The 26,835-nt window shown below is 38.2% G+C and overlaps 1 protein-coding gene across 8 annotated transcripts in view; it reads right to left on the bottom strand.

Annotated features, from left to right (window-relative positions):
* The window catches only part of HERC1 (HECT and RLD domain containing E3 ubiquitin protein ligase family member 1), a 202,993-nt gene that overhangs the window by 168,850 nt on the left and 7,308 nt on the right, over positions 1 to 26,835 (bottom strand). The window lies entirely within an intron of this gene.

Here is a 26,835-nt window from a genome sequence, read left to right as displayed (position 1 = left end):
GGGAACTTCAATAGAATTTGTATCCTGCTGTTATGTGAAAATTTTATACATCTTAATTATGTTGAATTGGTTCATGGTGCTTTTCAGGTCCTACATCTTTCTACTTTTATGTCTATTCATTTTGTTAATTTTTGAGATTTGATATTGAAATTCCAACTAAAAATCTTAATTTATCTACTGAAAAAATAATTATTATAGTGGAACTATATGTAACTTTGTGCTACATTTTCCAAGTCTCCTATAAACGTGTTATCATACTTTCATAATTTAAAAAATAAAAAAAAATTATAGCCATCTTTAAAAAAAAAAAAAAAGAATATAGAGTGGGTTGCCATTTCCTCCTCCAAGGGATCTTCCCAACCCAGGGACTGAGCCCACATCTCCCTTGTCTCCTGCACTGGCAGGCGGATTCTTTACCACTGAGCCACCTGCAAAACCCAGAAAACCGTACAGCGTTCCCCAAAAACTTACAAACAGAATTATCATATGATTCAGCAATTCCATTTCTGGGTTATACCCAAAAGAAATGAAAGCAGGGTCTTGAACAGATACTTGTAAACACCTGTTCATGGTAGCATTACTCACAAAAGCTAAAAGACAGAAGCAACCTAGCGGCACCAACAGATGAATGGATAAACAAAACATGGTATTATCCATACAATAGGATATTATTCAGCCTTAAAAAGGAAAGAAATTCTAACACATACTACAACATGAATGAACCTTGAAGATGTTATGCTAAGTGAAATAATCCAGTCACAAAATGACAAATACCATATGATTCCATTCATATGATGTACTTAACAGTATACTGTCAAAATCATAGAGACAGAAAACAGAATGGTGGTTGTCAGGGGCTTGGAGGAAGGGGGATAAATAGTTATTGCTTAATGGGAATACTTTTCAGTTTTCACAAAATAAAAATAGCTATGGAGATGGACAATGATGAGAGTCATCATCATTACAAATATATTTAATACCACTGAACTGTACACTTAAAAGTCGTTAAGATGGTAAATTTGATGTTTTATACATAAATAGATCCTGATGCTGGGAGGGATTGGGGGCAGGAGGAGACAGGGATGACAGAGGACGAGATGGCTGGATGGCATCACTGACTCGATGGGCATGAGTTTGAGTAAACTCCGGGAGTTTGTGATGGACAGGGAGGCCTGGCGTGCTGCCGATTCATGGGGTCACAAAGAGTTGGACACGATTGAGCGACTGAACTGAACTGATACATAAATATATACATATATATATAATATATATATATCTTAACAAATACATACATATATTTTTAAAGTAGATGTTACATTGCATGGGGGAGGAGCAGAGAGGATGCTGTGAAACCAAGGCCCAGACCCGTAGCTCAGAAAAGTAAAAACCCTGCTTCACTGTAATTAAGAGAACACAGAAATTGGTCATCATTGGCCTGGAAGTAGGGCCTTAAGAATAAAGCTATGCAAGTAACGCAAAGAAGCAGGAGGTTCCAGGATGAACTGGCCACCCACAGTATAGGAACCAGAATGTATCAACTGTAACTATTAATGCAGTACTGAAGTCAACAAAGTTTGTAGAGTTGAACAAAACTCATCAAAGAAATACATTATGAATGCCCTACCCTCTCCACAACACCAATTAATTCATGCTACTTAGCGGCTGCTTTGTTTCTCTATTGTAGGCAAGATTTACCCTTTTTCATCTTGGAATTTTCACTACCCTAGGGTGCATACTTTGGCACTTACTATCATCCCCTAAAAGGCTCTCAAATCTATCCATATATCCCCATTTTTACTATCACAACCCTCATCCAAACTACAACTATCTCTCATTTGGACCAGCAAAATAATCTCTTAACCCTTCTTTGCCTCCTAGCCAGAGTGGTGCTTTAAAAAAAATAAATAAATAAAAAACAAACCTGATTGTGTCCCTCCTCTGCTTTAAAATCCTTTGGAATATGATATCTGAGATTTGTTTAAAAATAATACAAGAGGCAAGGAAAGTGGACAGGAGCATGAGGTATGATACAAAAGAAGATATTCGATCTTTGTCCAGTTCAAGCACAAAGCTCCTAAAACCCTTGGAATCAATCACTGGAGTGGTATCTTTTGTATGCTAACAAGATGACTGGTGGCTTGGGGCCCCTAGATAGTTTCAGAATGGGGGCAGGTCCTCAGAAATCCAAGCCATAATTAGAGTTGAGACTTTCAGCCCCCAACCCCCACCTTCCAGGAGGGAAGAAGGGTGGAGATTGACTTAAATCACAAATGGGCCAATGCTTTAATCAATGATGATGAAATAATGACACCTCCATTAAAATCCCTAAATGACCAGGTATGGAGAGCTTCCAGTATGCTCAAGGAAGGCTTGGAAGCTCTTCAGCCACATTTCCACCCCCTGTCCCCCACAAATACCTTGCCCAAATCATCTCTTCCATTTGGTTGTTCCTGAGTTGTATCCTTTATAATAAGTCAGTAAACGCAAGGAAAGTGTTTTATTGAGCGTTGTGAGCCATTCTAGCAAACTATCAAACCTGACAAGGTACTGGGAACACCCAATTTACAGCCAGTTGCTAAGAAGTATAGCTTGCAAAGTATAGTTGGGAGTATACTTTGTATACAAAATAAACCTGGGACTTGCAACAGGCATCTGGGGCAAATGGGGACAGATCTGTGGGACTAAGCCATTAATCTATGGGGTCTGTGCTAATTTTAGATAGTTAGTATCAGCACTGAGTTAAATTGGAGGACTAGAGTTACAGGACTGGTTGTTGTGAGGAAAAAACACACACATTTGGTGTCCAAAGTGTTACTAAATGAAAACACTGAAATAAAGTGGCCACGAACTGGTAACTGTTGAAGACGAATGTTGGGAAATATTCTCTCCACTTTTGTATATATTTAATATTTCTCTGTAACAGAGCTAAAAATCTTTTTTTGTTTTTAATTTTTTTAGCTGCACTGTGTGGCACGTGGGACACAGGGATCCCACATGGATTCCCCGACCAGGTATCGAACTCTCAACCCCTGCAGTAGAAGCTCAGAGTCTTAACCACTGGACCACCAGGAGAGTCCCAATAAAGTCTATTTTCAAAGTTAGAAGTTTTTCAGAAGCTGAACTGACCTCTCCCCCTCGCCCGCCCTTCTCTAGCCACACCAGAGCTGTTTAATTCCTAAAAGGCAGCGTGCTTCTTTCTATTGCAGAAACTTTGTACATGCTCCCTCTACTTAGAGCCTGTCCTCCCCATCCCAGCCCCTCTCACCCAGTTACTGTCTAGTCACAAACTCTCAATTTTAAGAGCCCAGCACCCAGGCACTGGTACTCAGTAACTATTAATATGAATTAAATGTCACTTCCACAGGGAAGTTGTCGCTGACTGTGCCCGGACAGGATCGGGTCCCTCTTTTACAACGCTCACACAACAACCAGTACTTTACCTCCACAGCACTCTGCAGAGTTTGCAATTACATACTACTTATGTGACAATTTGTTTAGTGTCCTCTCGTGTTAGTCTATTAAGTTCATGAGGGCTAAAACTGTGTCAATTTTGCTTATATTCCTAACGTTCAGAAATAAAGGTAAAGCACATAAAGGGACCTCAATAAACATTTGCTTAAGCAGTCTGGGTCTGTGGTTTCTTATTTACACAGAATCTAATTTAAACCCAGGTATTACCCTACTCTTAACTGACATAAAGAGTTGATTCCAAGTATGGTGGTACCACAGGAGACGGACACTGTGGATTCTGTCTTCCATCCACTTGTCTCCTCCTCTCACTGTACATACATTTCTGAAGTACTTCTAGCTACCTTCCTCTCATATACTGAGTTAGTCTAAATGTCTCCCTCCTGAACTCCAGACTTGAACATCCACTGCTAACATGACATAACCACTCAGATCTTAAATCTTAGATTGAAAGAAATCTTAAAGGAAGATCTCTTAAACTTATCATGTTTAAAACTGAACTTGTCGGGAATTCCCTGGCAGTCTAATGGTCAGGACTCCACACTTTCATTACCAAGGGCCTCAGTTCAGGTTCGATACCTGGTCGTGGAACTAAGATCCCACAAGCCATGAGACACAACATACATAAATAAATACATAAATAAGTAAAACTGAACCTGTCATACCCCATCACCCCTCTGCCACATGCACAGCTACAAATGAATGTATGAAGCTCTGAATTTATGAATTTAGAGAGTCACATAAGAAAGACCAATAAAGGTACTTAATCAATAAAGGTACTTAACAAGGGCACTTTTGGAAATGCAAGAGGGACAGTCCATTTTCAAAGTTCTGCAGTTAAAAATGAAGTGCATACTGTGAACTCACTCTCCCCACCCGCCCCCAAGTATGTCCCTTCTCCAGGACTTCAATAAGCTGACACTGATTTTGGCATTCTAACTCAATAAGCCACACAAATTATCAATGTTTAGCTGCACAAAAGTAAACAGTTGATAAAAAAAGGAAAATGCTTTTCTTGTTATTATCCCTACTTAGAAAGTGAGTACACTTAGAAAATGAAAGGACTTGCTGAGTTTGCTGACAAACTGTTTTGCTACATCAATAAAGACTAGTCAAATAAACCAGGAAGCAGACATGCTTATTCAGCAAGTAAAGAACTATAGACAAAACTGAATCAAACCAATGGGTTTTTGCTTGTATTCAAGAACAACCAATTCACAATCCTGATGAACCAGCTAAATACTGGCAAAGAGGAAAAAAAAAAACCAAAAAACTGCTGTTGCCTTGTTTTGTTTTAATTTACAGTAATGATTTATACCGCTAAGGCCAATTGTTCTTTTTTCTACTCATGGTTCAATGCACAAATCCAAATTTAATTATATATACAAACTACTAAAGCCATGAATGAAAATTGTGGTTTAAAAAACTATCAAAGGACTGAAAAAGAAACCAAATAGCACTACCTTTCTTTCTAAAACATAAATTAGTGAGGGAAGTTGATGGATTTGGGCACAGAAGTAGACGTAATCGTTCCTACAAATTTACCAAATTCTGTGGCTTTCTAACATTCTCTTTGTGAACAGAGCAATAATAGCCACTAACATTCATTGAGTATTTTCTATTTGGCAGGCATCTATTTGCATCTATTTGGAGTAGTTCCAAATAGATACACCCTTTGCATCTATTACCTTATTTAATATCAGAACTTTATGAAATAGGTACTCTTATTATTCCCATTTGCAAAGAAAGGAAACTGGAGGCCCAGTGAGGCTAAACAGTGACCCAACACCATTCTGACAAGTAAGTGATAGGGTAAGGATTCAAACCAGAGCAGTGTGACATCCACCCTCAACCACTAAACCATGCTGCTTATAACTATAGTGACCATTTCACGTTCTGCATCACTTAATTTCTAAAAACTACAAATCTCAGACTGCTTCAGTGAATCGTTTGCCAATTCAGTTATTGTTTGTTGCTGTGATAAAATCTGTTCCTCCAAGCCACTCTCTCAGGATCCTTAAACGATTTCATACCATTTACAAAAATAATCAACTCAAATTGGTCCATAGACCTAAATGTAAGAGCTAAAACTAAAAATCTCTAGAAGGAAAAAAATCTTAGCAACCTTATATTAGGCAAAAACATCTTAAACAGGACTCAAAAACCTGATACACTGAACTTCATCATAGTTCAAAAACTTTTCTGTCCAAAAAGCACTGTTAAGAAAATGAAAAGGCCAGCCTCAAATTTAACCTATTTGCAAAACATGTATCCAACAAAGGACCAGTATCAAGAATATATAAAAAGAACCCTTCCAACTGAGTAATAACACAATTTTTTTAATGGACAAAATATGCGAACAGACATTTCACCAAAGATACGTAAATGGCCAAAAAGGCATATAAAAAGATGCTCAACATTAGTCATTAGAGAGATGCAAATTAAAACTACAATGAAATACTATTACAAACCCACAAAAATGGCTAACAGACAATACCAAGTATTTGTGAGGATGTGGAGCAACTAAAACTCTCATGAACTTCTACTGAGAATATAAAGTGGAAAACTGGTAGATAAAACTAAACATATACTATATTTACTATACATGCTGCAATTCCACTCCATAGGTATTTGTCCAGAAAAAAGAAAACATATGACCACATAGAAATCTGTAAGTAAATGTTCATAGCAGATTTATTCATAATAGCTTAAAATTGGAAACTCAAATATCTATCAACTGATGAATGGATAAACAAATTACAGTGTATCGATACAATGGCATGTCACTCAGTAATAAAAAGGAATGAACTACTAATGTAAGCAACAGTGCAAATGAATTGCAAACAAACTACACTAGTTAAAGAAGCCAGACATAAAAGACTATGTAACTATGCTTCCATATATATCAGAGAAGGCAATGGCAACCCACTCCAGTACACTCTTGCCTGGAAAATCCCATGGACGGAGGAGCCTGGTGGGCTGCAGTCCATTGGGTTGCTATGAGTCGGACACGACTGAGCGACTGCACTTTCACTTTTCACTCCAATGCACTGGAGAAGGAAATGGCAACCCACTCCAGTGTTCTTGCCTGGAGAATCCCAGGGACGGGGGAGCCCGGTGGGCTGCCGTCTATGGGGCACACAGAGTCGGACATGACTGAAGTGACTTAGCAGCAGAAGCATATATATATAAAGTCGCTCAGTCGTGTCCAACTCTTTGCAACCCCATGGACTATACAGTCCATGGAATTCTCCAGGCCAGAACACTGGAGTGGGTAGCTTTTCCCTTCTCCAGGGGATCTTCCCAACCCAGGGATTGAACCCAGGTCTCCCACATTGCAGGCAGATTCTTTACCAGCTGAGCCACAAGAGAAGCCCATATATATATATATAAGTAATTCCAGAAGAAGCAACACTATAATGATAGAAAGCAGATCACTGGTTGCCAGTGACTAGGAAATACAGAGAGTGAATTAACTACTCCAAGGAGGTATGGTGGAAATTTCTGGGGATGATGAACATGGACTATATCATGATTGTGGTAGTAGTTTCATGACCATATATTGGTCAAAATTTGTCAAATTGTCACTCAGTGGTAAATTTATTATATTTCATTGCTGTTGTTTAATTGCTAAGTGGTGTCCAACTCTTTTGCGACACCCACGGACTTCAGCCCGCAAGGCTCCTCTGTCCATGGAATTTTCCAGGCAAGAATACTGGATTGGGTTGCCATTTTCTTCTCGAGGGGATGTTCCCCACCCAGGGATTAAACCTGCATCTCCTGCATCAGCAGGCAGATTCTTTACCACTGAGCCAACTGGGAAGCCCTATTCATTAAAGTTGACCAAAAAAAAAAAAAATTTTTTTAACCCAATAACTGGGAGACTTCTTACCTCCTCTTGTCTACCTAATGCCCAAAGGTTCTGAGATGTCCTCTTTTTTTCCCTCAATACTTTTCTTTTTTACACCAACCATATATCTTCAAAAGGTGAACCCATCACTACACAGGTATCTCACAAATCCACATCTCTGGACAGCATCTCTGCAGAGCACCAGTGCTGTTTCCAGAAGCCTCATGGACATCACTGTGTCAATGCTGCCAACCCTCAACTCACCATTCCAAAATTAACTTCAATCTCTTCTAGCTTCTCTACCTCCTAATGCTCTTCTATCCTACCCTCCTACATCCTTAAAAAACCAGGTCCTCTGATACGTCACCTCAAGTACCCTAAGTCAAAACCATGTAACAGTCTGACTCAGGTCTTTCCTTTACACCCCAGCCTCTTTTCGGAGAAGGCAGTGGCACCCCACTCCAGTACTCTTGCCTGGAAAATCCCATGGATGGAGGAGCCTGGTGGGCTGCAGTCCATGGGGTCGCTAAAAGTCAGACACGACTGAGAGACTTCACTTTCACTTTTCACTTCCATGCACTGGAGAAGGAATGGCAACCCACTCCAGTGTTCTTGCCTGGAGAATCCCAGGGACAGGGGAGCCTGGTGGGCTGCCGTCTATGGGGTCAAACAGAGTCAGACACGACTGAAGCAACTTAGCAGCAGCAGCAGCCAGCCTCTTTTAACATTTCCACTGGCTCCACCCAGCTTCAGCTGTCATAACCTACCTTGGGAAACTGCAATGGGCTCCCAAAGAGTCTACCCATTCCAGTGCATACTACCTACTTCTGCTAATGTTCTAAAAGCTCAGTTTTACCAGTTATTTCATTACCCATCCATAAAGAAGTCAATGGCTCTCCATTTCCTATGAAACTGAAAACAAGACATTGTTGTGGGTTTAAGTCCATCCAGAGGGAGTCAAGTTTGCCTTTCAATTTCATCTTCCACAATTCCCCTGATACATCCTAATTCTAACAAACCAAACACTCTGACCTTGGTGCCTCTGTTCCCGCTATTCCCTATAACTGATGGCCCTCGCCTCTCTAATCTTCACCTGTCAAAATCCACATTTCTCCTTCAAAGGCCGACCTCAAAAGTCACCTTTCTCCATGAAGCCTTTAAATCACTCTGCACTCACCAACACGGATTTGACCACTTCCTCCTCTAAACTCTAGTAACACTTTCCATTACACATCTTATAACATTTGTAGTACTCTGCCTGATTTATTATTATTTCTGTACTTGTCATCACCACTGTCCCATCTACTCTACCACCAGGCAAGCTTTGCAAGGTTGGTTCTCTGTACTGATCCCTCTTCTGTCCCTTTAAGCTACTTGAATTCTATCTTTTTTGCTGCAAGATCTCAGGAACTCTCTGTAGTAGATGAATTAATTCTGGTCTAAGAAGTTCTATAGCGAAATTTTAAAAAAGTTTATATTGTCCATAGAGTCTATTGGAGAAGGCAATGGCACCCCACTCCAGTACTCTTGCCTGGGAAATCCAATGGACGAGGAGCCTGGTAGGCTACAGTCCACGGGGGTCTCGAAGAGTCGGACACGACTGAGCGACTTCACTTTCACTTTTCACTTTCATGCATTGGAGAAGGAAATGGCAACCCACTCCAGTACTCTTGCCTGGAGAATCCCAGGGACAGAGGAGCCTGGTAGGCTGCCATCTATGGGGCCGCACAGAGTCGGACAGGACTGAAGCGACTTAGCAGCAACAGCAGCAGCATAGGGTCTATAAGGATATATCAGATAATAGAGAGCCTTCTGCCTTTTTTGTTACAAGTTGGAATTCTCCTGAAGAGAGATTTTTCTTTAAATGATCCTCAAAATTCATTAAACCAAGTCTTCCTACAGGAGCATTTTCAGTATAACATTCCTCTGCTTATAAATTTACAGTAATTTAAAACGGATCCTGGGCTAGGCACTTTCTATTTGACCACAGTCTCCCAAACAAACAACTTCTACCCTTCTATACTCTGTTTTTGTGCCCTTTAAGGCTTATCTTTTCATACTGTTCATGGAGTTCTCAAGGCAAGAATACTGAAGTGGTTTGCCATTTCCCTCTCCAGTGGACCACGTCTTGTCAGAACTCTCCACAATGACCCATCCGTCTTGGGTGGCCCTACACAGCATGGCTCATCGTTTCATTGAGTTAGATGAGGCTGCAGTTCATGTGATCAGTTTGAAGAAACAGAGGAAAACAACAGAATGGGAAAGACTAGAGATCTCTTCAAGAAAATTAGAGATACCAAGGGAACATTTCATGCAAAGATGGGCACGAGGAAGGACAGAAATGGTATGGACCTAAGAGAAGCAGAAGATATTAAGAGGTGGCAAGAATACACAGAAGAACCATAAAAAAGGTCTTCATGACCCAGATAATCACGATGGTGTGATCACTCACCTAGAGTAAGACATCCTGGAATGAGAAGTCAAGCGAGCCTTAGGAAGCATCACTACGAACAAAGCGAGTGGAGGTGACAGAATGCCAGTTGAGCTATTTCAAATCCTCAAAGATGATGCTGTGAAAGTGCTGCACTCAATATGCCAGCAAATTTGGAAAACTCAGCAGTGGCTGCAGGACTGGAAAAGGTCAGTTTTCATTCTAATCCCAAAGGCAATGCCAAAGAATGTTCAAACTACTGCACAATTGCACTCATCTCACACGCTGACAAAGTAATGCTCAAAATTCTTCAAGCGAGGGCTTCAATAGTACGTGAACCATGGACTTCCAGATGTTCAAGCTGGATTTAGAAAAGGCAGAGGAACCGGAGATCAAATTGCCAACATCTGCTGGATCATCAACAAAGCAAGACAGTTCAAGAAAAACATCTACTTCTGCTTTACTGACTACGCCAAAGACTTTGACTATGTGAATCACAACAAATTGTGGAAAATTATGAAAGAGATGGAAATACCAGACCACCTTACCTGCCTCCTGAGTAATTTGTATTCAGGTCAAGAAGCAATAGCTAGAACCCAACATGGAACAACAGACTGGTTCCAAATAGGGAAAGGAGTATGTCAAGGCTATATATTGTCACCCTCCTTATTTAACTTATATGCAGAGTACATCAGGCAAAATCCCAGGCTGGATAAGGCACAAGCTGTAATCAAGATTGCTGGGAGAAATATCAATAACCTCAGATATGCAGATAATACCACCCTTATGGCAGAAAGTGAGGAAGAACTAAAGAGCCTCTTGATGAAAGTGAAAGGAGAGAGTAAAAAAGCTGGCTTAAAACTCAACATTCAGAAAACTAAGATCATGGCATCCAGTCCCATCACTCCATGGCAAATAGATGGGCAAAAAATGGAAACAGTGACAGACCTTATTTTCCTGGGCTCCAAAATCACTGCAGATAGTGACTGTAGCCATGAAATCAAAAGACACTTTCTCCTTAGAAGAAAAACTATGACCAACCTAGACAGCATACTAAAAAGCAGAGACATTACTTTGCTGACAAAGGTCCGTCTAGTCAAGGCTATGGTTTTTCCAGTAGTCATGTATAGATATGAGAGTTGGGACTATAAAGAAAGCTGAGCACTGAATAACTGATGCTTTTGAACTGTGGTGTTGGAGAAGACTCTTGAGAATCCCCTGGACTGCAAGGAGATTCAACCAGTCAATTCTAAAGGAAATCAGTCCTGAATATTCATTGAAAGGACTGATGCTGAAGCTGAAACTCCAATACTTTGGCCACCTGATGCGAAGAACTGACTCCTTGGAAAAGACCCTGATGCTGGTAATGACTGAAGGTGGGAGGAGAAGGAGACGACAGAGGATGAGGTGGTTTGATGGCATCACCGACTCAATGGACATGAGCTTGAGCAAGTTCCGGGAGTTGGTGATGGCTAAGGAAGCCTGGTATGCTGCAGTCCATGGGGTTACAAAGAGTCGGACACAACTGAGTGACTGAACTGAACTGAAGGCTTACCTTGAGGACTATACTGTCAAGCTCCTCTAGTTTCCATTTGGGTCAGGCCAATGACAGGCACTAGAGGATGAAAAGAAAAAGAAACCAAGGTCCTTATTTCCCTGGCTTTCTCCCCACCTAGGAACCCTTCCCCTGTGGCCATAGGTCCTTGGCTTCCACTGCTCCCACTCTCATCAGGCTTCAGTATTCCTTTTCCTGTCCCTGCTGGCTTAAAAGTACCAGTGGCTTCTGGACACTACAAGGCCTTGGGAACTTCACTATCCCTTGTTGCTTTCCTTAACTCTACCCAAATCTCTGTAACTAGTCCGTTTGTTCGCTGCCAGGACCCTCGGTAATACAGCTCCCTAGGCTTAGAATTCCTCACTCTGCTTCCCAAGGCTCACAATCAATTGTTCATTCTAACTTATCAGATCTTAACTACCCCATGCTCCTCAGCAGCCCTCTGTTTTGGTCAGGCAGGCATCCCTAACAATCCCTGCATGCATACTGCATGTTAAGTCGCTTCAGTCATGTCTGACTCTGTGTGACCCTATGGACAGTGGCCCACCAGGCTCCTCTGTCCACGGGATTCTCTAGGCAAGAATACTGGAATGGGTTGCCGTTTCCTTCTCCTACCAATCCCTACCATCACTCATCTGGGATGCATTCACTTCTACTCTGTACCCTTACTCATGTTGCTGCCTACCCCCCAAGAATGCCCACCCCTTCCTCTCTACCTAACAAGTCCTATACCCCCTTCAGTACAAATTCAGAACCTACATCCTCACCCGCCAACCCCTCCACCCCATTCCATTAAACCTGTTCTAGTAACTTTTACTCACAGTCATCTTTCTTATCTTGGAATTTCCATTTCTCTTACACAGAAGTATTCTGAAAACTATAAAAGTAAATGTTAGGTATGGCACTGTATGCTCTTTAACTGTTCACCACATGTATCCTAAAGGAAAGCAATCTGAACTACTTTAATTTCCTTCTTTTACATTCCATCAAGAATATACACTAACATTAGAAATACAGTCATTTTTTTGACAACGAGTAATATATAAAAATAAATGTTCTAGTACAGAAAGTTTGATAACTAGCTGTGAGCAAATTTACTACACTTTTAATTATTCTGTTTTCAATGTAACTGTTATAACAATGGATGCTATCAATCTTGGGGTTTTTAGAACATCAATGCACTTCCTAATGAAAGAACCCTTGAGAACAAAAGAATAAAACAAATTATCAATTTGTCAAGTTCAACAATCTGTTATGCAAATAGATGCAACTATTCCAGAAATGCAAACAGTAATGTCAGCAAATGCAGGATGCCTTAATTTGTAGCTCACCAGTGGCCATGAATCAGACAATAGACTTCAACAAAAGTAGATTATCTAGAGGCTTAAAGAGGCCAATGCTCCTCATCATATGCTGTTTGTATAGAAAAATCTCCTCCCCCTTCCTTAGAACCATCTATTTGCAAGTATTTAAAGCCTAAGTCATGGCAATCATAACATTTTTGGTAAATTTATCCTCACTAAACTCCCAATGATATATCCAACTTACATTTCCTGAACTCATTTTTATGAGGCTCCCTAAAATAAAGAATGGAGAAATAGCAAACTCAGTGGTAAAGAACCTGCCTGCCAATGAAGCAGACTCGGGTTTGAGCTCTGGGTCGGGAAGATCCTTTGGAGAAGAAAATGGCAACCCCACTCTAGTACTCTTGCGTGGGAAATCCCATGGACAGAAGAGCCTGGCAGGCTACAGTCCATGGGGTCACACAGAGTCAGATACAGCTTAGCTACTAAGCACACACGCAGGAAGCAGGTACTATGGCTAGATCCTCATACAATCTCAGAATACCAGGATGCAAATATGATTCTGACATGAAAAAATAAAACTTAAGAGAGTATTAGAAAGAACTAATGGTGTATCAAAAGAAACAGGGGACAGGCAAGGAGACATTACACTACCAAATACTAATGGCTTCAAAGTAACAAAACTGCTGAGGCTGCACACACCTAGAGCTTGGGCTCCACAGCAACAGAAGCCACCACAATGAGAAGCCTGTGCACCACAATGAAGAGAAGACCCCACACGATGCAACTAGAGAAAGCCTGCACACAGCAACGAAGACCCAGTACAACCAAAAATAAATAAATAAGTGTCTTTTAAAAAAAGGTACAAATGCATCTACACTAGGAAAATCTGTTACACACAAAGCACAGTATGCCTACAGGACTCAGAACCCAGATGAGAAGGATGTGCAAGCAACTGGAATACAGTTATGGTAACACTACATAACAAAAGTTACCCAGAAGGAGTTGTGGATAATACTGAGAAAGAAGAAAAGAACAGAATGCCCAGGACACAAGAAATACCCCAAAAGTTAAGAGATGAGGGCCTAAAATAAAACAGTCATAACGTATCGGGTTTGTGAGAAGATAAATTTTAAGGATATTTAGAAGGTATGCTCAATAAGACTAGGCTCAATCAGCATTTGCATTATGCAATTTTAATTAAGAATAAGGTAATGCTTAAACTAAGAAATATCCTATTCATCGCAGTCTTTTAGAGTAGCAGAAAATAATAAAAGGTATAAAGAACAAAAAGAAGAAACAGTCTTAAATCCACCAATAAGAAACTGGTTAAATAAATAATACACAGGGCTTCCCTGGTGGTACACTGGATAAGAATCCACCTGCCAATGCAAGGGACATGGGTTCGACCCCTGGTTGGTGAAGATTCCACATGCCAACTAACCCCTTACACCACAACTGAGTCCATGCTCTAGAGACCTCAAGCCACAACTACGGAGGTCATGTGCTGCAGCTGCTGAAGCACGTGCGCCTACAGCCTGTGCTCCACAAGAGAAGCCACCGCAATGAGAAGCCCATGCACCGCAGCAAGGAGCAGCCAACTCGCCACAACTAAAGAAAGCCCATGTGCAACAACAAAGAGGATTTTCACATAATCTCAAAATACCACACTCCCTAGATTAATTATCAGTTACAAAGGGAGTGGCGGAATGTGCGCTTAAGAGTAAAGTGATCTGGTAACAGCTGCCACTTTAATGATCAAATTTAGCATCACCTATAAAGGAAAAAAATGGCATTAGGGCCTTGTGAGGTGATGCAAAAAGCACATATCACCTTTATAGCAATCATGGAATTCATACATAATCTTAAAGAAACAATCAGCAAATTCAGACTGCAGTATATTATGTAAGACAAATGGCCTAGATTAATTCTTCAATAAAGTTTTGGCATCATTGAAAAAGAGGGGAGGGAGGCAAGGGACTGCTCTATACTAAAAGAGACTAAAGTGACATAGAAGTAATATGTGAATATGACTGAATTGTGAATCAGAAAAAAAAAAAGGTATAAAAGATAAGTGGAAGAGAAAAAATTTAAATATAGACACTGCATATTAGATAATGAATTCATGTTATTTTCCTTAGGTATGATATAGGTATCATACCTATACGATAAGGGAAAATGAGGAAAATGTCCTCATTTTTCGGAGATGCGTACCTGAAATTTTTTTTTTTTGAGGTTGAGGGAGTGAGGGAATATCTTAGTGACTACAACTTCTCTCACATAAAGCAAATTGTGGGGGTGGGGGGAGGGGGGGTGTATGTTTAGAGAAAAGAAAAAAAAGCACCCACAACAAAGTGTTACAATCTATGAAACTAAGTAAAAAGCACATAGGAGTTTGTTGGACTATTCTTCAACTTTTCTATAGATTTAAAATTTTTTCAAAATAAAAGTTTGTGGAAGTGGGCAAAAATAGCTAAATCAAGCATAGCTGAGCTCCCCTAATAAAAATTGGGGGGAAGGGGGAGATTATTTTGTTTTAAAAAAAGAAAAACATTATCTTTTACAATAAAAATATACAGAGGAGTTAAATGATACATATGGTTTTTCTATTATTAACCATGTCCTTCCTGATGAAGCATATGTAACAAACTCATTTATTCCTGGAGTATCTGTATTAATCAAATACCACTTTAAATTTCCCTGAAACATGGTTATTTAAAGTAATTATAATGACATCATCTTTATAAACTCAGAATTAGAATAATGAATCTTACTCAAAATGGACCAGGGCAGTCCCACAAACATAGACCCTAAGTTGCCTACCCTTCTTAGAAGGAAGATAAAAACCAGACAGCAAGATGACAAGTTTACTTAAGCTTGTGCTCTGCAGGAAGCTAACGGGCAGGGAATAACCGGTTCAACAAAAATGAGAAGGCAGACCTCTCCATCTCTTAAATCTTTAATCCATATCTTCATTGTTTTGAAATAGTTATGAATTTCTTATATTAGAAAACATCAAAGCTAATCTATTGTAACATGACTGGAGGTAAATTACAATAGAAAAAATCTAAATGGCAAAGTTAATTTGGAAATGAGCTTAACTATCTATGACTATGTTCCTTGAGAATTCACCTTTAAACAAAACAATGAAGTCACACTATGAAGATCTGACAAAGGAGAAATGGAAAGCTTTTCTTTCTTCCCTCATCTTGAATCCTACCTCCCTCCTGAAAATCTCTTAAGTTAACAGAAAATAGCAAAATTTGAAAATAATTCCATCTCCATTAAACTAATCAAGCTGTATATTTACTTCACATACACTTCTATGAAGATATGTGATACTCTGATTGAAAGGTTTTAAACTTTTTAAAAAATAAAACACATAGATGCAAGACTAACAAAATATATACAGGATCAATAGGCTAAAACTTGCAAGTCACAGATGAAAGAAATCAAAGGAGTTCTAAATAAATGAAGAGATACGCCATGTTCCTAGATTGGAGGACTAAATATAAAAATGCCAGTTCTCCCTCAAAATGATCTAGAGATTTAGTACAATATCTATCAAAATCACAGCAAGATTTTTTTGCATCTATAGATGAACTTACTTTAAAATTTATGTGGAAATGCAAAAAAACTAGCATAACTAAAACCATAAGCTTTACTATCAATTTAAAACTAACAAGGAAATATTAAGAGATGTAAATACAATATAATCTAATCCTCAAAAAGAAAACATTTTGAAAATAAGATCATGCCAAAAATTTGCTTGGGCAAAGAGAATGATTAACAAAGCAAACTACTAGATGTAATCATGAAAACAGAAAGCAAGAGCTGCTAAAGAACCAACTTCAAGTATAAAAAACCCTTCCACAACCCAACACAACAGGCTCCTTTCCCCTCCCACCACTGCAACAGTATATTGATAATTAGAGACGGTAACATACTCCCCACACAACACACAAACTCACTAAAAAAGCCCATATTTAGACTGTTTCAAAAAACTTATACTTTATTCTTTTTAATGCTTACTTAAGAATCTCAGTTACTTGTCTTTTAATCCAGTATAGTGTGAAAAGTTTTTTCCACATCAAACAACAAAACAATCAATGACCCCAAATTCTATAGAGAAAAAACACTAAAATAAAGCTTTATACTACAGTGCAGTACCCCCTCTTGATCTGCAAAGAATATGTCCCAAGACCCCTAGTGGATACCTGAAACTAAGGCCAGTACCAAATCCAAATATATTATGTTTTCCCTACACATACATTGGGCTTCCTTGATAGCTCAGTTGGTAAAGAATCCGCCTGCAATGCAGGAGACCCCAGTTTGATTCCTGGATCAGGAACATCTGCTGGAGAAGGGATAGGCTACCCACTCCAGTATTCTTGGGCTTCCCTTGTGGCTCAGCTGGTAAAGCATCTGCCTGCAATGTGGGAGATCTGGGTTTGATCCCTGGGTTGGAAAGATCCCCTGAAGAAGGGAAAGGCTACCCACCCCAGTATTCTGGCCTGGAGAATTCCATGAACTGTAGAGACCATGGACTTCTACATTATACATTATATACTTTTACATTATATATATACTTATACATTATGTACATTATATATATATGTATACATATACAACACATATATACATTATACATTATAAAGTTTAATGTATAAATTAGGATAGTAAGAGATTAACAATAATAAAATAGAATATAACAATATACTGTAAAACAGTATATATAACAATATACCATAATAAAGATTACGTGAATATGGTCCTTCTCTCAAAACATCTTATGGTACAAATATAATGCCCTTCCCACCTTAACCAAGCACTTATCATGCACTGTAGCCATAACTTAAGCAATTTGAGGTGCATCAGCAAAACTATTACAAGTTTTCTATTTCCTTCCTCACAATTTCACAGGTAGAAGATTCATTCTTATCATAGAGTTTAGCAACCTCAGCATATGATTTTCTTTACGAAGTTGAGAAGTTTCACTTTTTCCTTAAAGGAAGCACCTGACTGTTTCTTTGGCATATCCGAATTACCGGCATCACTGCTTTTGTTGTATTTCAAGTAAAATAAGGGTTCCTTGAACTCAAGCACTGTACAAAGGGATGATTTATGGAGCAGAACCACCAAAGATTTAATCAAGTTACTCAGAATGGCAAGCAATTTAAAAATTATGAATTGTTTCTGGAATTTTCCATTTAATATTTTCAGACCATGGTTGACAGTGGTCAACTGAAACTACAGAAAGTGAAACCACGGATAAGGGGTGACTACCATACTCACTGCCTCCTTAAATTAATCTAATCCCAAACAGGTTTTTTTATCTATTCACCCTGTTACTAACAGGTCAGCTATTAAACTGTGTGCACTGGGGAAGGGACTGAACATCTCAGTTGGCCCAGGATGCTATCATTTTATGCCTATTGTCCCTGCATGTACCTTTTTTACTATGCTAGAGGCAAAAGACCAAATGCCTATGAATATTCTAAGAACACAACATGTTAGGTTATAAAGCAATATATATATATATACACACACACACACACACGCACACACACACACATACACACATACATATATATAAAATTTTGAAACAATTCTCTGAGTATATAAAAATCTAGAAAAAGAATCTCAAGAACTACCCATTAGAATTTAACAGTAGTTACTCCGTGTGATGAGGTAGTTTTTATTTTCTTCTTTATAGTCCTCTATACCATCTAAAAATTACTGTTTCCAATTAGCACATACTATCTTTTACACTTAGGAGGGAGTCACTTCCATTTGTCAAAATGCAGTTTTTCTTTCTGACCCAAGTGATCTCATTCCAAAAGCATGCACTACTCTTATATGTTAATCATTAAGAACCGAGGCAATGTGATTTAGTATACGAAATTTTAGCCTTTAGGATGTACCATATTTAAATTCAAGAACCAGATTTGGACTCCCCTGGTGGTCTAGCAGTTAAGATTCTGTGCTTCCAATACAAGAGGCACAGGTTTGACCCCTGATCAAGGAAGTTCTGCATCACCCCCGGCAAAAAAAAAAAAATTCAAAACCCAGTTTTGTTGTAGAAAATATAGGACCTACCTGCTTTTCAGGATTGTTTAGAGGATCAAACAAGAGTCTACATGAAAGTAGAGTGAAGCACAAATGCAAAATGCAAAATGAAGTACACTTACGTGAGCTCTGATTACTACTACAAGCACATGAACAAACTATGGAACCTCAGATCTCATATGTAAAATGAAGGGGTCTTATAAAGTAAGCTCCAATTCCCTTCTACATCTGAAATTCTGGTATAATAGTGTCCTCTTAACTCAGCATTCTACTTACATCCATCTAATCTATATCGTTGAAAGGTGCACCTTTTTTATGGATAACAGTTTCCAGGTTTCCATGTTTTCTATCTTCACTGGGACACAGTCAGCTCTCCACATTCTTCTCTCAGACCCTGATTGCCTGAAAGTTAAAGAAAATATGTATGGTCCTTCCAAGCAGAGTTTATATCCCCTCTTAATCTAATTTGTATTTCATGATCTCCATCTGCCACTTCTTGCAGTGCAGAGCAGTGGCTTTGCACAAGGACTCTGGAGCCAGGTGCCTAGGTTTAGATTCTGGCTCTGCTGTATCAACAACTCTGCAGTGTAACCTTGAACTACTTGCTTAATCTCTCTGTGCCTCAATTTCCTTATCTGTAAACCTGGGATAACAACAGTGCACCTACTGGATAAGTTTGCTGTAAAGATTAACAAATTACAAATTATATATAAAGGGCTGAAAACAGTGCCTAGCATGTAATGTTATATATGACTAAAGTCCTTTCCTAACATGGCTTCTCTAAAAGTATAATGCTTACAGGCTAAGATAAAACAACCAACCAACATTTGCCTCTTTCTTTTATTCTCATTGGAAAAAAATGTCTTACTTTTTAAATTGTTATTTATTTTTAATTGGAGGATAGTTGCTTTACAGTAGTTTCTGCCATATATCAACATGAATCACCCACACATATACGTATATACCTTCCATCTTATTATTTGTCTATCAAAAATTTCCCCTCAGGCGGGGAGGGGAAAAAAAAATTTTTCCCCACATCACTATAGTGAAGTAACACACACTCATCATCATTAGACATTTTTCTTTATTCTCTGTTCAAATCCTCCAATCCAATATTTCCCAAAATCTGTTTCCTTTGGAAAATTTGTTCCACTAGTTCTCCAAGATACTATGGGGGAACAGGGGGAAGCCTCAGTTATCAAATAAATTTGGAAAATGTTGAGCTAATATTAAACAGGTTCCTTACTGTAGGTCTTTTACATATTAACATGTACTATATTATGTATCAAAAGAGAAAAAAGTACACATAGTGTATCAGTTTACTTGACCTCAAAACCTTTGTGTCAAGGATCTACACTGGGAAGTGCTGCTGCTCTAGTTCTTTGACAACTTTTAATACAAAATATGCTATGTTACATTAACTCAAAATTTCTTAAATCTGATTCACACCAAAGCCTATTCTCAAATTCGTGCCAAGAAATCAGACTCAAAAAACTAATAACTGCTGCCTTGAACAAATTACTTTTGAAATGTCTGAAAATGAACACTGACTGCAAAAGAACAAACCCCAGTGACCAGCTACCCATGCTACGAGACAAGCTGTTATCTCGTGATGGGGTGCTCAGCTATTTATTGGACAAATGTAAAACTCTAGTTATTCAAGGTTCCCAAGTGTTTTCTGGATTTTCAATAATAAAGATCTGCATTCTTTCCTTTTTAAAAGAATTCAGTAGAGAAACTTGTCAAATCATCCCAGAACCCACTTAGATATAAATACAAGGCTCAAAATGTACAATTTACACTGGTGAAGGACTATCCTAAAAAACACCATCTTAAAAAAAAAAAAAACATCTAATACATGAACAACGGAATTTCACTATTTTGCAATCCCTGATGAATGATCATCAATAACTGCCATTATCACAAAAAGAGAACAAGACCTGATGGAAACACAAATTACTCCTATGAAGTACACCTACGAAAAGAAAAAAAAAAATCTGACAAATCTATCAATTTACTACAAGAAATTCAGGGGACAGAATGTGTTAAATGACTTTTACAGTACATAGATGCAACCAGCAAAATGAGACTATGGGAGATTTCTCAAAAACCTGGTTTCTTAAATTAACAAAAAGAAAAAGAAAAAAAAAAGGAAGGAGAGTCTAAAGATTAAAAGTGATTTAATATACAAGATAATTGCAAAGTACAGACCTTATTTGGAATCCACTTCAAGCAAACTGTGTATGTATATAAAACAATCAGAAAAATACGAAACCTGACTACATGTTGGTGATATTTACACCTTGTTACAAAATTTTTCAGATAATGGCATTATGCTTACTTAATAAAAAGAGAAAATGACTATCTTTTAGAGGTCATATTGAAATATCTAAAATTTACAAATATGTCCAGGATATGGTTCAAAAAAGTCCAGAAATGGGAGTGTGTAGTGGTAGACAGAAATATAAAGAAAATAAGATTGTCTATAATAATTCATGAAAGTTCAATGACAGGTACAAGAGAGCTCTTTATACTTTTCTTTCTACTTTTAGTATATGTTTAAAAGACTTTGTAATAAAAATATTTTTTAAAATAAACACTGTCTTGGAATTGAATTATCTACCTAGGACTGCAAATAGCCTCTATGTATTCCCATAAAAGATTAAAGCACAGTCATGCATAAGTGAAAGTTTACCATGAACAAATCATGTTTATAAAGTATGAAATCATTTGACAAGAATTTCACTAACACTCAATATGCTAAACTCTCCCTGAAATTAATTCTTATTTACAAGTCTGTTAATAATATCCAGCCACTTTATGTCTTTTCATGAAAATAATAGTCTAATTATGATTTTTTAAAATTTTTATTTAAGTTGTAGACAGTATTGCAGAGTCATTGCTACTATTCCCGTGAGCTCATGGTACTTCTGGAATTTATCATCAGAAGACATATTGTATAAATGCTCCAGCTCACCAAGCTCCAAACAAGACTAGTTTTATCTTGTGTACAAGAACTCTTTCCTGCCTTCCTATACTGAAATAAAGAGCCAAGCCAACAGATGGCAGACCAAGAGGGAGGGGGTGGTAATAAGGAGGCAATTACAAGAGAGCTCCATGGAAAAGGAGAATGACACTGAGAACTGAAAGATGCAACTTAAAAACACAAAACATTCAGCAGTCATATAGATTTCTGAAAACCAATGTCACATTTTATGAATCATCATTAAAGTGAAGTGATTCTGTAAATTTGCACCTGATTTTATTCCCTTATACAGCATATCTTTAAGAGTTTTGAAAATTTCCTCTTAATATCTCAGACCAATTTAATCAGTGCAATTCAGAATAGCTTCAAAATGAACAGGAGGAACAGGTGACATACTAAATTTTTATCAGCATTTCCCTACAGTCACACATTACATGAGTCTTTTCAGAAGCTATCACAATTTCCTTTTAGATTTCGAAGAAACAAAGTGCCCTACCCCTATGCTAATCTACAATATAAACAAAACAGCATCAATATTACTATAGCCTAACTGGAAAAGATCTTAACGAAAAATATCAGTTTAAAAAAGATTACAACTGTGTTGCTACTAGAATTATATTTTTAATCTAAGCTGTATCTCTTAAAAATGTCGAGGCTTTAAGTATAACAAACACTAAGAACATACCAATTACAATAGGCCATCTTTGCCCAAATTCATCATGCCAAGTATATTCTGCCTCCAGATGAAGAACTTCTCAATCACTAATGTAAGAGATCAAGTTCAGAACACCATACAATGCAGAAGACCACCACTCACACTCTGGCAGTTTTGCAAAGCAACAGTGATGTCCTTTATGAATAGAATCGTCATAGAAGAGGATCAAGCAACTAGATGTTATTCAAGGGCTTGTTCCTTAGGCAAGCACCTTTCTCCTCTGTGGAAACTTATCAAATGGCAAAATATCTATCCTTCCTTTTCCACAGAGGTGTTACGAAGATAAATTGAGATGTTTCCCAAACTACTTGGGAAAGTGAAAAGCTATATACAAATGTAAGGCATTATTATTTTATTACTTGTTTGCACTCCAGAGAGTTTTCAGACTAAACTTGATTGTTTCAAGATCTACCAAGAAAAACTTATTTCAGGGTATAAAAATTCACTAACATTCACCTTTTCAAAATAGCAAAGTTCAACCCTTATTCCAACTGTTGTTCTCTTCTAACATCTATTACCTTCTTTGGTACAAGAAAACTACTGATAGAAACATTCTTTAAGAAGTCAAAGCAGGGCTTCCTTAGTGGCTCAGTGGTAAAGAATTTGCCCGCCAACACAGAGGACACTGGTTCAATCCCTGATCCAGAAAGATCCCACATGCCAAGAAGCAACAAAGCCCATGCACCCCAACTACTGAGCCAGTGCTCTAGAGCCTGGGAGCAGCAACCACTGAAGCCGGGGCGCCCTAGAGCCAAGCTCCACAAGAAAAACACCCTAAGAAAACAGAGCTTCCCTTGAAGCTCAGTCGGTAAAGAATTGCCCTGCAATGCAGGAGACCGGAGTTCAATACCGGAGTTCAATTCCAGGGTCAGAAATGGAAACTCACCCCAGTATTCTTGCCTGGAGAATCCCATGGACAGAGGAGCCTGGCAAGCTATAGTCTATGGGGCCGCAAGATTCAGACATGACTGAGCAATTAAGCACACACATGAGAAGAGAAGCCCAAGCACCACAACTAGAGAGTAGCCCCAGCTCACTGCAACTAGAAAAAAGCCCCCACAGCAACAGACCCAGCAAGCCAAAATAAAAAAATTATTTTTTAAAAAATCAAAGCAACACACAACACTTAAAAGTCTGCCTCTTTGACAACATGAGCTTCTGAACACCTATGTAGAACAGTCCTGCTCAAATGACATTATTTGGATGGGATTTTAAATCAGATAAAAACCATCACACTGAGGCTGACTGTTTCCATGCCCTGCCCTGCACAGTTTCTACCCACATCTGCCTTTGTTTCTGAATTCAGATCCAGGCGCCACCATTTACCAGCTACAAGATCTTTGGCAAGCACCTTCCTGTGTGTGCTTCAATCTCCTATCTACAAAATAAACAAGTTAAATTGGTTTAAATAATAAACAATTCAATCAGATTTAATATGATTTATACAACAGAGCAAAGTTCTTACACTAGTGCCTGGTGTACAATAAATACTCAATAAGTATTACCTAACATTAATTCTTTATATGTGCATCTGTCCATTATGCCATACCACCTTCACTAAATTATATAAATCTCTCCATCATTCTTCATCATTCCTTCTTTTCAAAAGAATAAGCAATTTTGAAAAGTCAGAAACTATGACTATACTACTGACAAAATTTAAATATACATCACTGAATGTTCAGATGTATAAGAAAGTTCAGTGATACCTTATATAAAAGATACTGGCTCCCCACATGCTTTTAAATTATATTAACACATAAATAATATAATATTCCTAGGTTATCCTAGATTTCTAATACTATCAGTTAGCAAATTTGCTTATTTGAATTATATCATTTAAAACTTTCCATGAACAGTTTTACTGTTTAGTGACTAACAGGAAAGGTCTTTAAAAATGGCAAAAGTTGACCTCCCTGGTGGCGCAGTAGTAAAGAATCTACTTGCCAAAGCAGGAGACATGGGTTCGATCCCGGATCCAGGAAGATTCCACATGTCAGGCTTGAGCAACTAAGCCTGTGCGCCATAGCTATCAAGCCTGTGCTCTAGAACCCGGGAACCACATCTACTGAGCCCATGTGCAACTACTGAAGACTGAGCGCCCTAGAGCCCATGCTCTGCAACGAGAAGCCACCACAATGAGACACTCACGTACTGCAACTAGAGAGTAGCCCCAGCTCACTGCATCTTGAGAAAAGCCAAAAAAGTAAATGCACAAAATTTTTTAAATGATAATATTTAAAAGGGTGTCTATAAACACTACTATATTAAGTTTAAAAAGAAAAAGCTCAGATAATAACGCATTCCCCTCCAAAATCAAGATCAACAGAAACTTTAAATCAAGAATTTAGAGTGAGGAAAAATAGTTTGCCAGAGTAAGAGGAAATATTATTATAACATTAACATCACTAACATTATAATCAGTGGACAACCAAAGAATGTTAAACGCTACAGCAAACACAAGAGCGACACTCCAAGCTTATTCTTTAAATGTTACTTAGCACATCCTTTGCATAAATATATAATCTTGATAGTAAGTTCTAAATCTTAACATTTCACATATAAGTATCGAATGCAAAAAAAAAAAATCACAGCATCATTTAACTGATTTAATAGTTCTCCTTTGGTTTAAAATCTTTAAAAGGTAGAATCACTTAATCTAATTTAGAGATAATTTTACTACACAGACAATTTCCTAGAGCTGCATCTCTGGCTTACTGTGTGTCAGGGACTTTTCTAGGCACTGGAATGAACAGGATATAAAGTTCCTGCTCTCAGAGTTTACATTCTAGTGAGGAAGACAAGTAATAAGTAGACAAATCATTACATTTCAGAAAGCATACCATAAAAAAAAAAATAAAGCAAAAGAGACAAGAAGAAATTAGGGGCAAGGTGATCACTAGTTTGTATAGTGTGATCATTGGAGATCTCTCTAAAGAAGTAGACTCTCTGAACCCCTGTTTAAGCAGACACGAATGATGTGTGAGAGCAAGCAGTGCAGAGACCTGAAGGAAGAGCAGAGCATGAACAAGCATTAAGCCCTGGGAACACACCCAGCATGATCAAGAATATACGGAAGTTCAGTGCAGCAGAAATGGAGTGAACAGGGAGAGGTAGACAAGGACTACATCAAGGAGGACTTTACAGGCCATGGCTAGGAATCTAGATGTTATTTTAACTACAAAAGGAAGTCATTACAATGTATTAAACAGAGGAGTAGCCTATTTGATTAACAGTTAAAAAGACCATTCTAGCCAAGAAACACAGAGGAGACTGCAGGAGATCAAGTGAGAAAAGAGGGAAAACAGTTAAGAGACTATTGTAATTATCTACCCAGGAGATGATGGTGGTTTAGACCAGAGTAATAAGGTAGAGATGGTAACACCTGATCAGATTAGAAATATATTCAAAAGATAGAACTAGAAAGATTTGCTGATAATCTGATTATAGGATATAAACAAAAGAGGCACAGTTGACACCAAGTTTTTTGGTCTGAGTGACTAGTTACTTGATCCTGCCAATTTACTAAGGGTACATTCAAAGAAAATGATGAGGCCAGGAATCACAACTTCTGTGTTTGAGAAGTCTTTTAGACAGCCAAATGAGATATGGAATAAGCTGATGAACTATGACCCTGTACCTCAAGGAAGGGGTCTGAGCTGAAGATATAAATGTGGAAGTCAATTAACACTTAGTTTTTAAAGTCACAGAAATGGATAAATGTGGATGGAAAAAACTTTTATTTAATCTTTACACAAGCCCTGTTGTTCAGTCACTATGTTGTGTTTAACTCTGTGACCCAATGAACTACAGAACGCCAGGCTCTTCTGTCCTCCATTATCTCCCAGAGTTTGCTCAAATTCTTGACCATTGAGTCAGTGATGCTATCTAACCATCTGCCACCCTCTTCTCCTTTTACCTTCAACCTTTCCTAGTAACAGGATCTTTTCCAATGAGTCGGCTCTTCTCATTGGGTGGCCAAAACATTGAGCTTCACATGAGCCCTATGAGGTAGCAACTATTGAACATTTTATAGATCAGGGAACAGCCTAAGAGATTAAAATTTATCCAACAATACTCTGCTAATAAGTCAGGGGGAAAAAACCACCTAATTAACTATTATATAATGACCATGACCTCCCTCAACTAGGTTCATCATTTGAACCATAAAACTTGAAATGAATATTGGAGTAAATCTTTTCTCAGTTCTCCCAAGGACAGTATATAACCAGTGACATTCTGGATGCACTGGAGAGAAGTTAATTTTTCACATACAATTAATGCTCAAATGTCCTAGAACATTAAAGTTTAGTTCTCTCATGGAACCACAATTGAGGAAAAAAGTATAGTATACTATTATTCTACTATTATTATTCTATTGGGCTTCCTTGTTGGCTCAGATGGTAAAGAATCTGCCTGCAATGAAGGAGACCAGAGTTCAATCCCTGGGTCAAGAA

This window comes from Muntiacus reevesi, chromosome 7, assembly GCF_963930625.1.
Source record: "Muntiacus reevesi chromosome 7, mMunRee1.1, whole genome shotgun sequence".
Lineage (NCBI taxonomy): Eukaryota > Metazoa > Chordata > Mammalia > Artiodactyla > Cervidae > Muntiacus > Muntiacus reevesi.
The sequence above is the reverse complement of the archived record's forward strand: the minus strand, read 5'-3'. Positions and strand labels throughout refer to the sequence as shown.